This window comes from Lissotriton helveticus, chromosome 10 (assembly GCF_964261635.1).
Source record: "Lissotriton helveticus chromosome 10, aLisHel1.1, whole genome shotgun sequence".
Lineage (NCBI taxonomy): Eukaryota > Metazoa > Chordata > Amphibia > Caudata > Salamandridae > Lissotriton > Lissotriton helveticus.
This window is the reverse complement of record NC_136071.1, coordinates 1,162,844,585-1,162,861,383: the sequence shown is the minus strand read 5'-3', so window position 1 is coordinate 1,162,861,383 and position 16,799 is coordinate 1,162,844,585.

Here is a 16,799-nt window from a genome sequence, read left to right as displayed (position 1 = left end):
ACAGTAAGAATGCAAGCATGAATGGCTGTAAGCACTAATGAATGAGCGAGAATGAGTGAAAGTAAGAGTGAATGCAAAGGAGTGTGAGAGTGAGTGAGATTGTGTGACTGTAAGTGATAGCAAATAACGAACATGAGTGAGAAGAGTACATAAGAGTGGGTGAAACTGAGTAAGTGAGAGTGAGAATGACTATTAGTGAATGTAAGTAAGCATGAGTGAGTGAGAAAGTAATGTGTGTTTGAGTCTGCTGTTTTCTCATGCGTACTGAAGGTACTACTTGGCTTACACACATGGGAATAGGCTGGATGTGACATATTAGTGGTAATTCTATGTCAGGACCGCAGGCTCCGATTATGCTTTTCTTCCTCCGCTTTATCCTCTTCCGTGCGTCGGACGGCCTCTGGCCATGTGACGTCACGGTGGGCATGTGGGGAGGACGGCCGGGAGCCATCCGAACCGCACACGCGTGGAATTTCTCAGCACCACGGGGTTTTTCAGCCCCAGCGAAGTGGTTATTCAATAAATAAATCTCACAGCAGCCAGAAAAGCAACATGGATGATTTTATCCCAACAACATAGTGAAAAAAGACCATTCAAAGAAGAAAAAATAAAAACAAAGTCTGCAATTAGAACTACAAATCCCAAAAGTCCATAGGGGAATGTTACAGCACAAGTCCTTTCATAGTGTTGATGAAGGGTAGATAGCTCCTCCATTTTGTGTGACCCTCCTATTTCTTTGCTGCTCCACAGCCAGTTAAGTTGTTTTTGCCTTCCTTATGGTGTAGACTTGTTAGTAATTGTTGTTTTGTGATAGTTGCGACCCGGAGCACAGATTCTATCACATCCTGTGCCCGGGGGTGTTTGAGGGATTCATTGGTTGATTTTGTACACAGATTCCATGCGGCCGCGGGAGCTTTGTCGCTCCTTACGCGGCCGCCTCCACTTTACTGCAGTGCTTCTAGACACCGCTAGGCGGAGCTCGCGTGTCTCGTTGCTCCCGCAGCACAGCCTCCTCAGATGAGAAGCCACGCTGCATGAGCTGCATTGCTGTGAGCCTTGTCCCCCTGCCGCCTCACCGTGAACGCCCTTCGGGGTTGTATTGTCTCATCATTATCTCATTTCACGTCTGCAGGGGGTCCGTATTGCAGCTCAGCTATGTGAATCGCTTGCGTGCAGGTTTTGGCACAATAACATTATCATCTCCTTAGGAAGTGCGCACTGGGTGGCGATTTGACCCTGTCAGTTAGCTGAGGGCCTGCGTGCATCTGGGGTCTGTGCAGCCTCAATAGCGGTTTCATCCCGCGCTAAAACCTTTGCAGCCCTTCGGTCTGCCCACATTGGTTCTGGCTTCACCAGACTGCTATAAAATTGAGGTTACCACCTCTGCTCATCGTGTATATGGCCTCTTTGGTTTCCCCATGAGCGTTACACTTATTTGGCTCTTTTTCCCCATTGCCGGGCACCATCAATCAATCAATCAATCAGGGGATTTGTAAAGCGCACTACTTACCCGCTAGGGTCTCAAGGCGCTGGGGGTGGGGGGAGGGGGGAGCTGCAGCTAGTGGTCGAAGAGCCAGGTCTTGAGCAGTCTTCAGAAGGCCGGGAGGTCTGCGGTCTGTCGTACGTGCAGGGGTAGGGCGTTCCAGGTTTTGGCTGCGCGGTGGGAGAAGGATCTGCCCCCGGAAGTGGATCTGTGGATGCGTGGGACGGTGGCCAAGGACATGTCGGTGGAGCGGAGTTTCCTGTTGGGTACGTAGAAGGCGAGTCTGTTGTTGAGATATGCTGGGCCGGTCTTGTGGAGTGCTTTGTGTGCGTGAATCATGAGTTTGAATGTGATTCTTATGTCGACGGGGAGCCCAGTGCAGGTCTCTCAGGTGCGGGGTGATGTGGTCCCGGCGTGGGACCTCAAGGATCAGGCGTGCTGAGGCGTTCTGGATTCTTTGGAGTCTGTTGATGAGTTTGGACGGGGCTCCGGCGCAGAGGGCGTTTCCGTAGTCGAGTCAGCTGCTGATGAGGGCATGGGTGACGGTTTTCCGTGTGTCCGCCGGGATCCATCTGTAGATCTTGCGGAGCATAAGGAGCGTGTGGAAGCAGGAGGAGGAGACTGCGCTGACTTGGTTGGTCATGCTGAGCTTCTTGGAGTCGAGGATGACCCCTAGGTTGCGTGCGTGGTTGGCTGGTGCCGGGGGGGTTCCCAGTGATGCTGGCCACCAGGAGTCGTCCCACGCTGAGGGGTTGGGCCCAAGGATTGAGCCAGCTTGCCTCCATCCAATCGGCGACGGCCTTCATACCCTGGTGCAGGTTGGATTTGGCGGTGAGGGGGTCCTTGGTGAGGGAGAGGATCAGCTGGGTGTCGTCGGTGTAGGACACAGCTTTCCAAACTTTTTATGTTGGTGACACACCTTTTTGTGAAAGAAATTTCAGGGACACGGTAACGTGAGGAAGCACAGCGAGCGAGCCCAAACCATCTATGGTGGGTTTGGGCCCCACACACAACCCCCCACAGACACACCACCCCTCACACACACCCCACACAACCCCCCCCCACACACCACTCCACACACACACCCCACACAACCCCCCCACACAACCCCACACACACCCCACACACACACACCCACACACACACCCCACCCACACACACCCACACACACACCCCAGCCACACACCCCACACACACACACCCACACACCCCACACACACAACCCCACACCCCCACACACCCCCAACACACACACCCCACACACACACCCACACACCCCACACACACACCCCACACACACAACCCCCCCCACACACACCGGGGCCGGTTTGTCACTGGGGGCCGGGTTTGCAGCTGTGCTGCAATATTGCCCCCCAGGTCACAAAAGCAGCATACAAGCGTTTCCAGCCTGCCAGGGCAGGCAGTGCTTCCCCAGAGGCCAGGCTGCCAGCCAACCCCAACACCCCGCCACCCCCACTGCCCCAGGACCGGTCTGAGAAAATTGCCAGGGCTGCCTTCGGCTCCCAGTCTGGCCCTGTACACAGCTCTCAAAACATTGACAGCGCTCAATGAATAGAAAAAGTATTGTCTGTTTGTGTATGTCGGAGAGGTGATGGTAAAGTGGAGGCGACAAAAGGAAGTACTTGCACAAGAAGAGAGTGAAGTGACAGTGATGCGGAGGAAGGAGATGAAGCGTGATGTATTTAGATGCACAGAACACACATACAGAAGATGCCAAAGACCCATATGCAGGAACACAACTACTATTTATAGTTAGAACAAAACTGAGGAAATAAAGGGACCCAAAAATGCAGCAACTCTAATAATTTGTATAGAAATTAATGTCTACAATCTGTTAAAGAAAGTGGGGAAGCACGTTTCTTCAATAAAACGAGTACTGTTAAAAATACAATTAGTTCCTCATTTTCGGTCATATGGCCTAAGCTCACCTTCTGCTCGGCAAAGAGAATACCACAAATATTGACCTGAGCAGTGATGGTGTAAAACAAAAACAGGGGACCAAAAGACAGAAGAAAATGCACCATACATAACGTAAGCACATCTTCGTATAAAAAAGCCAGTAACATCTAGGGCCTAAATGTTACTGGCGTTTTTATACGAAGATATGCAGGATCGACAAATAATGCAGATGATGCAATGCCCCCCCCCCATTGGCATCACAGGGCTTCAGCCCCCACTCAATCCCCCCCCCGTCATGTGTGGCATCCCGGGCCCGCTCACAGCCGCACCCGAGCACTTCACAGGTCGTTAAAGACCTTGTGCATGTTAATGGGGCTTTGTTGTTGTTTCCCCCCCAACTAAGAGCCTCTGCAGCCCCACTCTGCCTATTGCCGGCAGAAGTCATCTCATCCCGCGACACACCTACGGCTGGGGCGCGACACGATAATGTGTTGCGCCACACAGTTTGGAAAGCTGTGGTGTAGGAGATTATGTTGAGGTCGTGTAGTCTGGTGATGCGAGCGAGGGGAGCCATGTAGAGGCTGAACAGCGTCGGGCTGAGGGAGGATCCCTGCGGGATGCCGCAGATGGTTTTGGTGGTTCCGGATTGGAACGGGGGGAGGAGGACTCTCTGGGTTCTGTCGGTGAGGAAGTAGGTGGTCCAATCCAGGGCCTTGTCTCGGATCCCTGCGTCGTGGAGGCGAGTGCGAAGTGTGTGGTGGCAGACGGTGTCGAAGGCGGGTCGTGGGCGGTGGGGTTCGGTGTGTTCGTCATGGCGGGGTCCGTAGGGTTCAGCCAGGGGTTGAAGCTGTTGTGGATGTCGGTGATCTTGCGGTGGAAGAAGGCAGCGAGGGTGTCGCACCGGGCTTGCAATGGCGGAATGTCGTTGGTGCAGGAGCTATGATTGGAGAGTTCTTTCACGATGTTGAAGAGCTCTTTGCTGTTGTGAGCGTTGTTATCGAGGCGGTCTTTGAACGAGGCTCTTTTGGTGGTCCTGATGAGGTGGTGATGGTTGCGAGTGGCGTCTTTTTGGGCTGTGCGGTTGGCGGGCGTTCTATCGTTGAGCCAGGTGTTTTCGAGTTTCCGGCAGGAGCAAGGCCCTGGGTTGGACCACCTCCTTCCTCACCGACAGAACCCAGAGAGTACTCCTCCCCTCGTTCCATGGAGCAGAGTGATATATATGAGGAGGAAGAAGTACAGCAATACCTTCCTTATGATGATGAATTCTTTGAGGCTGTCGACAACTCCATTTACAGGTGAGTAAATGAGGTTGCAGGCCCTATGGAAGAGGCCTATTAAATCGCATTGTAGTGGAGTGCGCCAAATTGGCGCGAGCCCACTCCTGGACCCGTTCCCTGCTAGTACCCCAACACCTGGGGAAGGGCCCCACCCCCAATGTAGTGCTGCACTGAGGGTGGCCCTGAAGGGGTGCAAGGGGTGGACAACGATGGTTTTGAGCACCTCAGTAGCCCTTTTTTAGCTAAATCAGGTGTCCCCTCCCCGGCACCACTTCCCGCCCCAAGCCTATTGCCTCCCCTCTGCCGGCCTTCCCGTCTCCTGACGGCGGTTCACCAGCAGACATGGATGACAAGGAGGGGTCTTCGCGGTTTGGGCACCCGACCAGCTCCTCCGTTGCTTTGCCACAGGATGGTATGAGCATGCTGGACCTGGATTAAATAATTAATCCACGGTCAGCCGCCTGGACGCCTGGGGACAAGGTGGCTAAGTTTGTGGCAGGTCGTCTCCACAAGCCACTGGAGAAGTATGCCAGGGGGTATCTGCGGGCAGAGTGCCCATGTCCCACTCTAGAGGGGAAGGTGGCCTTTACCTCGGAACAAGATTCTAAGATGGCCACCTTCCTGGCCAAATACATGAAGGACCCCCATAAGGGCATTGACCGTTCCTGGTGCTCCTGTCCGGATAAGCTCCTGGATATCGTAGGACCCCTAACAAAAATTCTAGATATGTCAGAGGAAGGGGAGGTGACAGGTTGCACGATATCACCTGAGGTTCTGTCGATTTGGGCGCAGTGGGTGGTAATCTTTTTAGGTAACGTTAACTGCACCCTATTGACAGAACGGCGGTGCTCTCTTTTGATCAAGTTAGATCCTAAATTAGGTGACTTGGTCTCCTCAGAGGAAGGGTCAGTGGTGCAAGGGGGCCTCCATGGGGACCCCTTTGTCAAAGAACTAGGAACATTTGTGGCTCCATTCACCTTGTTGGACAAGGCCCAGTCCAACATAAAGAGGGTTTTCCAGCCCCGTTTTTCCCAATGGGGCGCAGTAGGGGCTACACAACCGGCCGTGGCAGTCAGCAGAATCCTGCTAAGGGACAAGGCTCCGGGCTGGGGCAGTATAACTCCACTGCAAACTACACCAATTTCTATCCCACCAGAGGCCAATGGTTCCGACACGGGGCGGCTTCAAAAACAATGCAGGTGGTAGTGGTGCCAATGGTAAGTCTTTTACCTGCAATGCAGGTTTGTATCGGGGGCCGCTTGGCGGCCTTTGAGAGTGCTTGAGCATGGGTTACCACAGAAGCTTGAAAACCATCCGGGGGTTTCACATCAAATTTTATGGTCTTCCCCGTCAAGAAGGGTCTCCACATCCCATTTCCTTCTCTGTTGCTGATGCACAGCTGGCTCCACAAAGGGGCCATTTGTCGCTCAGCTCTGCATCCCAACGGTTTCCGCAGCAACATCTTTTTGGTGGACAAACGTCTGGTAATCAACCTCAAGGAATTCAACGGGTGGTTGGTTTACCGGCATTTCAAAATGGAGGGGATTCACCTCCCCCGGGACGACTTTCTCCCGGGCGAGTGGATGGTCCGGATGGACCTCAAAGACTCTTATCTAGTAGTCTCCATCTATCCCCCGCATCAGCGGTTCCTTCAATTTTGCTGGAAAGATCAGGTTTACGAATTTACCACCCTTCCGTTTGGGCTTTCATCGGTACAAAGGTGCTTCACCCTGCGGTGGAGTTCCTACGGAGCCAAGGTGTCCCTATGATTGTTCACCTGGACGACATCTTACTTATGGCACAATGTTTTAGGAAGTTAACTGTTCAATTACAACAGGCGTTTTCCCTCCTGCAGGGGTTGGGCTTTGTCATCAACGGGGACAAGCCAGTCCTCATCCCGGCTCAGAATATAGTGTTCCTCTGGTTTGTCGTGGATTCACTCCATGCTTCCTTAAGTGTGCCATCCCAAAAGATGGCTAAGATTCAACATGAGCTGAGGCAGACCATCTCCAAAACTCATACCTCGCTCCGTCAGATTGCCCGGGTGGTGGGCCTTCTCTCCTCATCCATCTGGTTAAAAACAGAGGGACATATTATCAAGGACCGGTGTTAAAATTATCGCGCCCCGTAAAGATTGACCCTTACCAGTCCTGCACTGAGACAGCATGTCTATTTCTCAAGTCACACTTTTCTTGGTCCGCCGTACTGAAGGACCTGCCATGGTTGAGATGAGGAACAAAAAAAAAAAAAAAAATAAAAAATAAAAAAAAAAAATTATCGCGGTTTTATCGGCAGGAAACTGCCGATAAAACGGCGATAATGGGCTTGATAATACGCCCTTGTTAATTCCCAAAGAAGCCCATGTTCTGATGTTAACATGGGCGTCTATGGGAATTAACAAGGGCGTATTATCAAGCCCATTATCACCGTTTTATCGCCAGTTTCCTGCCGATAAAACCGCGATAATTTTAACACCGGTCCTTGATAATATGCCCCAGAGTGTCCTATCTTGAGATACATTCTCTTTGATTGTGAGTATTTCTTGTAAAGTTTCATATACCTATGTTTCACTTAATGCCGCTTGGTGGTGTTTTAATGCTTCTCCCTACATTGCTTTATACATCCTTGTTTTTATAATGCTTAATATTCACCCAGGACTTATCTCTTTTACTAGTATCCTTCATCTTACATACAATCTCTTATGAATTTAGCAAATCAAAATCTAGTTTAATCATGTTTTAATTTGATGTGAACTACTGTATAAATGTAACACTTTTGTATATGTGTTGCAAATTGCCTCTATGATTCTAGCAATCGAATAAAGAATATTTGGATATTGTAGTGACATCCCTAAACAACAAAACGCAAGCAGAATAATGATCCCCCAGTCTTTACTGCTGCTGCCTTGTATAGGTTACAATGTATTGGCCCCTTCAGGAAGAAATAAAAATTACTCTTTCACTCACCTTTATCTTTCTTTGAATTGCATTTAATTTGTGGTTGCAAAGGTGTTTTTTCAGTTTTTCCATGTTTACACTGGTGAGGGCTATTTTCCATTTGGTGGGGTTTTATTAGTTATTATAGGTTTAAACATAAAACAGGATAGCCTATACATGCTATAGGGGGGGCTACAGGAGGTGCAGCTACCTGCCAGAACCTTGCCCTCAAACATTTCCGAAAGTTTTCCCGGGGGTTATATAATCATTCCACCGGCAGAGGTGTTTAGCAAACACCTCTGCCAAAGCTGTTCCTGAGCGCTGCATGCAACAGAACACATATAGTGGGCGCAAGCAGCCATTCATGCTTGCTAAATGTGCTCTTGGGTAGGATTTCACACCGACTTACCCCCAGCATGTGGCACTATTAGCAAAAATGGACACAAGGAATGCAATTTGTTCTAATAAATAGTGCTAAATGCAGTAGAACATGAGCAGGAGTAATAATGTCCTGCATGATTAAAATTACCCCCTGGCCTGCCATAGACCTTCCTCTACCAGATTGAAGGACTTTGTTTGATATCAGATATCACTCCTGTATTTGGTTACAAGTAGAAGTAGTTTGGGAAGGGTATCAGATGTTCTGTTCTCAACAGCCTGTTGCTGTGTGGCTCCTTTAATGTTCGGTCAACAGGCACAAACAGAATTCCACAATCAATGACCGATGTGTACATGAGCCCGTGCAGACTGAATCTGGTTGTGTGGGCATCTTGAGTTTTGATCCCCTACATCACAGCGCTCTACTTTGTGTTTGGAATTTCCAGTTAAAGGTTCAAATAGTATTGATTTGTGGGTTTCGAGATGTTTCTTCAAGAAGGCAAATAAATGTATCCTTCAGGAGAACTAAGGCGTGAAACATGTTGATCTTTTAACACCTTGGCTGTGGGGTGTTTTCCCCCCGCTGTGCGGGGGGGAAAGGGGGCCGCGCGCGGCGCCGCTGTGCCCTTGACGAGCTCGGCTCGACATGGGGCACAGCGGAGCTGCCCTCGTGACGAGCTGTGCTCGTCACACCACACCCATTTTTAGAACGTTCAACACAGCTGGGAAATTATCCCCGCGTGCGAACGTTCCAACTGCTGTGACGAGCTCAGCTCGTCATGAGGGCAGCTCAACCGTCACTCATGACGAGCTGAGCACGTCAACAGCACACAAGGGGTTAAATAAAACACTATCCCTTCACACTTCACATTTCGAGCTGTAGCAGGTTCAATTCTCTTGCCAGCCTGGACTCTTGCAGTCTGTTTTTAGCTATAGCACCAGTGTCCAACAAATATAGGACATTCTGGACACTTGTAGCTAATTTTAAAACACCACCACACCACTCTACTCACAACACCTTTTTCCCACTGCCTCATCAAATAGGGCCCAACGGTTTTACAGCAGTGAAGATCTCCGGCAAAGATCCCTCCGTGGGGGCCGTCGGGCATTGCAGCGCAGGCCCAACGAGGAGCTGCCCTATGATGAAGCATGACACCCCTTGGGGTGTGTGAGGGCCCTTGCTCCTATTGGAGCCCCCAATTTCCCTACTAGTGTTCCTTCTCCGACTGGTTGTCCTCCCTCCCCTTCCTGCCGCTCCCTCTCCATAGGACCTGCATACCCTTTGCGTACAGAATTACAATCAATCGCACATCCCTTGTTTCCGCTTCCGTCCTACAAGCAGTCCGTATGAGAGCGCATTGACCCAGACAGGCTACTCGCTACCCTAGATCATTTTCCCACACAGGTCTTTTCAATAAGTTTACTAGCATGAGAGAGACTCATTAACACACATAATTAATACAACAGCCGTAGACTGCCATTTGCCTGCCTCCACAGAACGCCTCAGCAGTTGTAATTAATTCATGCTGTGGGAGCCTGCGATAGGAGCCGGGGAATAAAATGGAATCAAGTCATTAGGCGGGAATGCCTTTATCTGCCTTCATCCCAGAGACACCAAGATGACAACGCGCTCGTTCCCGCTAAAACACTGTCAGCGGGGTGTATTTTTAGACGTCTCTTCGTCGGCGGCAGCTTGCGTCGGAAAGCCTAGGCGGGACACCTGGAGAGGTTCTCACATTGTCAACATCACTTTGCACAACACACTCCACCAAAGCAACACCGAGCCCTGTGCCAGTCTACGCATCCGCGTGCTGTAGGGCATGTTTTCGCCTTTTAAATGGCTTGCTGCCAGTAATGGGAGCTGGGAGGCATCCCCAGCTGTGATCAGCACCCCCTAATTAAGGAGCATTGCCATCAATCAGCCATGAATTGCCAATGATGCAGGGCAGCACTGCTGCCAACTACAAAGGACTGGGTTATGTGTCAACATGTTCTCCTAATAATGATACATTAGAGCATTATTTTAGACATCGCTTTTTTCTTTTTTCGTTGGCTGCTGTGCACAGCAATGTCTAAGTGGTCTGAACAATTTATGTAGGGACACATTTATGAAGAAATGATGCAGCAAGTTACCTTGCTGTACTGTGTAATAGGGAAAGGGCAAGATATCACCCCACTTAACAATATACAGCACATTCCTGTCATTTCCCAGCACCGGTGTACAATATGCTGCCTAGCGCCAACCCAGGTACCCCTGCACCTGTGGTGTATGCAGGATTTGTTTGTGCAGGAAGGGACACCTTTCTGCACAAAAACATTCTCCTTAGGCATTAACAGCCAGATTCATGAGGCCAAAATCGGCTCGCAAAGGGCCAGATTCTGTGAATCTGGCCCTTTGCGAGCGCTTTTTTTGCATTTTGGATTCATCATCCCAAATGCAAAAATCGCTAATTTTTAAATCGCTAAATTGCGAGAATTGCATTTAAGGAATCTCTATTTGAGATTCCTTAAATGCAATTCATGAACCATTTTAGAATTGCGAATTTGCAATCTTGGGCCGCTATTTACTGCGAAGTCTGACTTTGTGGTAAATAGCGAAAACTTAGAAAAATGCACTTTAGTGCATTTTTCTAAGTTGGATGTCACACTCACACATGTCCTTTGGACATGTGTGTGCGCAACACCAGTGTAAATTACCATTTCAGGGGTGCTACAGGGTGTCCTTTGGACACCCTGGCACCCTTGAAATCGCTTCCTTATTTGCCATTCGCTAATTGCTAATCGCAAATAAGGAATGACTCCCCATTCATTCCTATGGGCCTTTGGCCTTTGGCCCATAGGAATGAATGGGGAGTCATTCCTTATTTGCGATTAGCAATTAGCGAATCGCAAATAAGGAAGCAGTAGAAATCGCCATAAATTTTGCGATTTCTACATGCATCCCGTTTTGCGAGTCTTTAATAGCGATTCCTTAATAATCGCTATTAAGGACTCGCAAGAAGTGGAGTATGATGAATCTGGGGGCTAACTCTTACAATGTGTGCTACAGAATGCAGCACACTTAGAAAGTGGAAGTAATGAGGAGAAATTAAGATATTTCTCCTCATTACACCTCACCTGGGGAGGCGTAACATTTTGACGCATTCCAAAGTCTACCAGTAATAGTAAATCTGCAAAATGCGCCAAAATCCATGGGGCAGATTTACAAGCCCCATGCACTGCCAGTATGTCACTTTTTGTGACGCACTGGCAATGCATTTCTCTGCCCCGTATTTACAAGGACAGGAAAAGCCACCCTGCGTTGCTTTTCCTGTCCTTGTAAATACGGCCCCTTTACACGCAGCACTTTGCGTGAAAGGGGCGTTCCATGGGTGTTGCTGTGGGTGTTCCCAGGCAACATCCATGGAACCAGACACATTTCCTGATTTACTAGGATTCGTAAACCTGGAAATGGGAAGGAAACGTAGCGAGGCACAACAAGGAGAAATGTTTTCATTTCTCCTTGTTTATTTCCTCTTTTAATGTGTGCTGCATTCTACAGCATGCATTGAAAGAGGAAAATGCTTGTAGTGATTTGTTTTTTTGCAGGAAGGTGCCATTTCCTGCACAAAAGCAATCTCCCCATGACGCAGGCATCCTTCAACAATGGTGCAAGGGTGCCGGCGCATGGCAGCTGTTTGTGCGCCAGCGCAGGGGAGAGCACAGAAATGCAACATATCATTGTAAATATGTTGCATTCTTGTGCTCTGCCGCAGTGTGGCGCAGCCAAAGGGCTTGCGGTGCCACGCTGCTGCACTTTCTCGTAAATCTGCCCCCATGGGTGTATGCGTGGAACATGGCTTGCTCATGCGCACCCATGCTCAGACTATCACACGCAGACCCCTCACCAGAAACACACACCATAATTCATTTCATCTCTCTCTCGCTCTTTTTTCCTTCTGTTTATCACACAGCGGAACACATTTTTGAATGAAACATAGGGGCATATTATCAAGGGTGTTTATCTCCGCTTTTTTGGCTTTAAAAGCCAAGAAAGCGGAGATAAAATCATCTCCCTATTACCTAGCTGTCGCTAACACCAGTTAGCGGCAGCTAGTAGGAGATAGCGACCATCTTGGGCCCCACTTTGCATGTCAGTGATATTTATCACTAATGACATGCAAAGTGGGCGTGCCAAGATGTTAGCGACTGGAAACAGTCGCTAACATCGCTATCTCCTATTACCAACTTATGGAGATATTCGCGCTAAGCGCGGATATCTCCAAAAGCTAGCACCTGCCCTGAGCAGTTCTTAGCCATGTTATCCAATGGGAGGTGGATAACATGGCTAAGAGCATTAGCTCGGTAATGCATGAATATCGCTGACTTTTCAGCGATATTCATGCATTGCGGTGATTTTTATCGCATTTGCGATAAACCTTGGTAATACCAAGGTTTATTTGCGATAAAAATCGCCGCAGCTCAGCTGTAAATTTTTGTCTCTAACCAAGCAATAGCGATAATTATCGCTATTGCTTGGTAATATGCCCCATAATGTTTTTTATGAGACAGACAAACCAGAAATTCTTACATACTGTGGTTCCACACATTGAAAAAAAGTCAGCATTATCACGTCACTTAATAAAAGTGTTAATATTATGACGCTAAACAAACATGTAAAGATACTATGGCACTGTACAACCAAATGAATGTTAATATTATTGTGCTGCAAAAGCAAAAAAAGTTAATACTATGATAACATGTAAACCTTTGATATCAGGAAAAACATTTTTTTTATGTTATGGTGCCACACAGTCAAAAACTGTAACATTAAGGTTTTTTTTTTAAAGAGTGTTAAACAGCTCAAACTAGACCCGAGACATCGGGTATCAGAGCGCTTTACATGAGCACCAGTTTTGTTACAGAAGGACACATTCATTTTTGTTTGATTAAGTGATCTGCCCAGAATCACAGGATGTTGAGCGTTGTTGCCGAGACTCGAACCCGGGGGTATATTACCAACAACTAGCGATAATTTTTGTCTCTAACTTGTTTAGAGACAAAAATTATCGCCGCACATCGGCGATTTTTATCGCAGATAAACCTTGCTATTAGCAAGGTTTATCGCAAATGCGATAAAAAACTCCCGCAATGCATGAATATCGCTGAAAAGTCAGCGATATTCATGCATTATCGAGCAAATGCTCTTAGCCATGTTATCCACCTCCCATTGGATAACATGGTGAAGAACTGCTCAGGGCAGGTGTTAGCTTTTGGAGATATTCGCGCTTAGCGCGAATATCTCCAAAAGTTGGTAATAGGAGATAGCGATGTTAGCGACTGTTTCCAGTCGCTAACATCTTGGCACGCCCACTTTGCATGTCATTAGTGATAAATATCACTGACATGCAAAGCGGGGCCCAAGATGGTCGCTATCTCCTATTAGCTGTCACTAACTGGTGTTAGCGACAGCTTGGTAATAGGGAGATAATTTTATCTCCGCTTTCTTGGCTTTTAAAGCCAAAAAAGCGGAGATAAACCCCTTGATAATATACCCCCCGGTTTCTAAGCTTCGAGGTCGACAGCTCTAACCGCAAGGCTACATCCTTTCCATATACTCCTCAAATTAGGTTATGATCTCGTTCTATAAACAATGCGAAGTTTATAGTGCTATACAATAAGATATCTTTACACTGACCTTAGCCGATGCACACATCATCCTCTCATCTAAGATTCCAACAAAGCCTAGAAGGACTCTGTGTAAAAATGTGTGAGACACTTTAAAGTAGGAGAAACAGATATGAATGTATTTGCTCCCCCCTCTCACACACAGCCACATGCACTGTCACACGCACAGATAAAGTGTGCTTTATGTCCTCCTCAGTTAGTAGCACTAAGGGAGGCTGAAGTGGAGAAGTGTGGCTCAATGGTTAGAGCAGCAGACCCTGATGCAGAGGTCTAGCCTTAGACCAGGGTTCAATTCCCGCCTCGGCGGGTCTTGGGCTCAAAATTCCACGGACCTGATCATTCTCGCCTCAGTGCCTATTCCAATCATGGGTCCCACTCTGCAACTCTGGGCAATAGCTTGCTTAATCTCCACAACAGCCCCAACAACACTAGGATGCCTGGCTTCACCTTGGGGTTTCCCAGGAGTGGGCACTTCACAGGGAAAGGCCAGGAAGGGTTCCTCAGTGGTATTCGTACAAGCGCCGAGATGCCTCATGGGTGATTTGTGCGCTATACAAGTACCACTACATTTGCATTTACACTGAGGACCAAGGAACCCAGAGTATCACACTTCCTGGTGCTAAGCAGTCAAATAAGCACCAACTTGTAGTCCAGTCTTACACCTCAGTTCTGTAAGTTATTCGGCATTATACAATGGTGTGGTTCAGAAATTGGTACCATGTTCCTTATGTAATAAAGATGTGCGGGTAGTTTTTATGCTTAGTGGTTTGGGAAGCCATAAACATATTGGCAACCTAGGATGCCATCTGTGTGCCCATTGTCATCCCATACTCTATAGTAAATATGTGTGAAATAAAAATATACTGTTAATAATAATACCAGTATTTGTAAAGCACAAACAATTACCGAGGGTGTAAAGGCGCGGGGGGCCGTCGGGAAGATTAAACACGCTATTGCCCAGAGTCGCATGGTGCTGCGCTGAGCTGCCGCCGGAGATCAAACCGTGAGCCACGTGTTCCGGAGTCAGCCGCCCTGGCCGCTGCGCCACTCCTCTTCCGCTTCTGTGTAATTTAACATTTCATGAGGAGAGTGATGGCAGAGTGTAGAATGTACATCCTAGTTTTTCTTGGTTTGCATGGAGAGTTTGCTCACATCCAGGCAGATAAGAGGGGGATATAAAAATGGGAAATTTTTCTGTAAATATCAGTCAGGTCTCAGAGCTCACTGTCCAGGTCCCTGCAGAGGAAAATTAACACAGTCACCACTAAATGCCTACAAATGGTCACACAATCTGGCATAGATGCTCCTTAGTAGCAAAGCACATTCATCCATGAGAAAATCTGATGTGAAATATAGCCATGCTATCCAAAGCAAACCAAAGCTTAGGGACTGTAACCCCCATCTAAACACAGCACATCTGGTTAACATTAAAGAAATGAAAGTCCCCTGCTTTGGTTGGTGAAGCTGTGTGATTTTGCTTTGACCATTTTTGGCCAGCCCTGTGGTTTGCACAAATGAACTTGTACCCTTACCCTAGGAAAGGGTGGGTACTATCCTTTCAACTCAAGCTATATGGCAGATGGTTGCAGATTAGAAGTCCAACTGTGCAGGCCTTTTCATGAATACCCTATGAAGATTACTCGCAAACATATTCCCAAGAGCCAAAAAGTTTTATCTGTGGCATGACCGTAGGCCACATTGAAACCAGCAGGGCGGGGAGGGCGGGGGCTGGGGACGGTAGGTGGGTGCAGGGGAAGTGAATTACATACATCTAGTGGCTGAATTGCACAATAACCTGGAATCAATCCCAGCTTCCCCACATAACCTATTTGTGTGATGCTAGGCAACTATTTTATTTCACTTTCCCTCCTTTTCCTTCATTATAACATATAAGAGGACTTTGAAATACATGAATTCAGGCTGTGCGAAACCTTCTCCTATGTTTGATTTAACAAACTATAATGTTTTCCGTGCACAATAGCAACCCAGGCCACCCAAAAGTGCTCATAACAAGTGATTTGCCTCTTAGTTCACTATTGCAATTGTTGATGGTGTGGGTGGAAGGAATCATATTGTTTTAAGTATTTAGTCTGAAATGAAAGGCATTTGTAAAGCGTACTCATACTCCAAAGAGTGTCCTGGCACTGAATTGTAAGGTTGCCTGCCGAACATGGGTGATCGTCCTTTCAAGCTTTTTTTTTTTTTTTTTTTAATAATGTTTTATTGAACAAGGCAGTAGGAATTCATAAAATAAAATCATTGGTACAGAATTAAATAACAAAGACATTATTCACATCAAGATTTCTCAACAATCAGATAATTTCCAGACAGTTTACAAGAGATAAAACTAGATTAAAAAGACAGGATTAAAAGAGAAAGGGTCCATTATAAAAAACTTGCAAAAACCATTTTTAGTGAACCGTATCACTGCTACAAAGTGCAAAAACTGCAATAAAGTGCTACTCCCAAAGGAGATATAATCCAATAAAGTGCAATTTTTAAAGTGTGTTAGTGCAATAAAGTGCAAAGTGCAACCACAGCTATTATTATAAAGCAGCAGTAATACACACAAAAAAAATTCACATTCCCCTCTCCCTCCTTATCATCCTCCTTTCAGCAATTCCAGATTCTCAAAATATTTCCAATTTCTTTCAAATCTTGCAATGGCTCCTACCCTACCTGCATAAGCTCTTTCAAAATTACATGTTCTACTCATTTTGTTGAACCATTGCAGATGTGATGGAATCACCCCGGATTTCCAGTTCTGAAGGATTAAAGACCGTGCAACTACACAAGAAATAAAAATAAATACTTCTGTTTTATCAAACCTGCTCCTCTCTTTGCATATGCCAAACAGGGCCACCTCTGCCTCCGGTAGAAATACTTTCCTAGTTGCCAGCTCCATATCTACGAATATCTCCCTTCAAAAAGAATCCCACTTCGGACAGGAAAAGAAGATATGACACCATCCTCCCTGTCCCATGGCTTTACATCTAAAACACTTGTTCACAGCTTCTGGGAACATTCTCTCCAGGGCCTCCGGGGTGTAATACGCGAGCCAACGTGATAAAAAAGACATTCTTTTGTAATTGGCCGCCCGGAGTACTTTATTACCCAGGTGGCACAATAGCTCCCAAT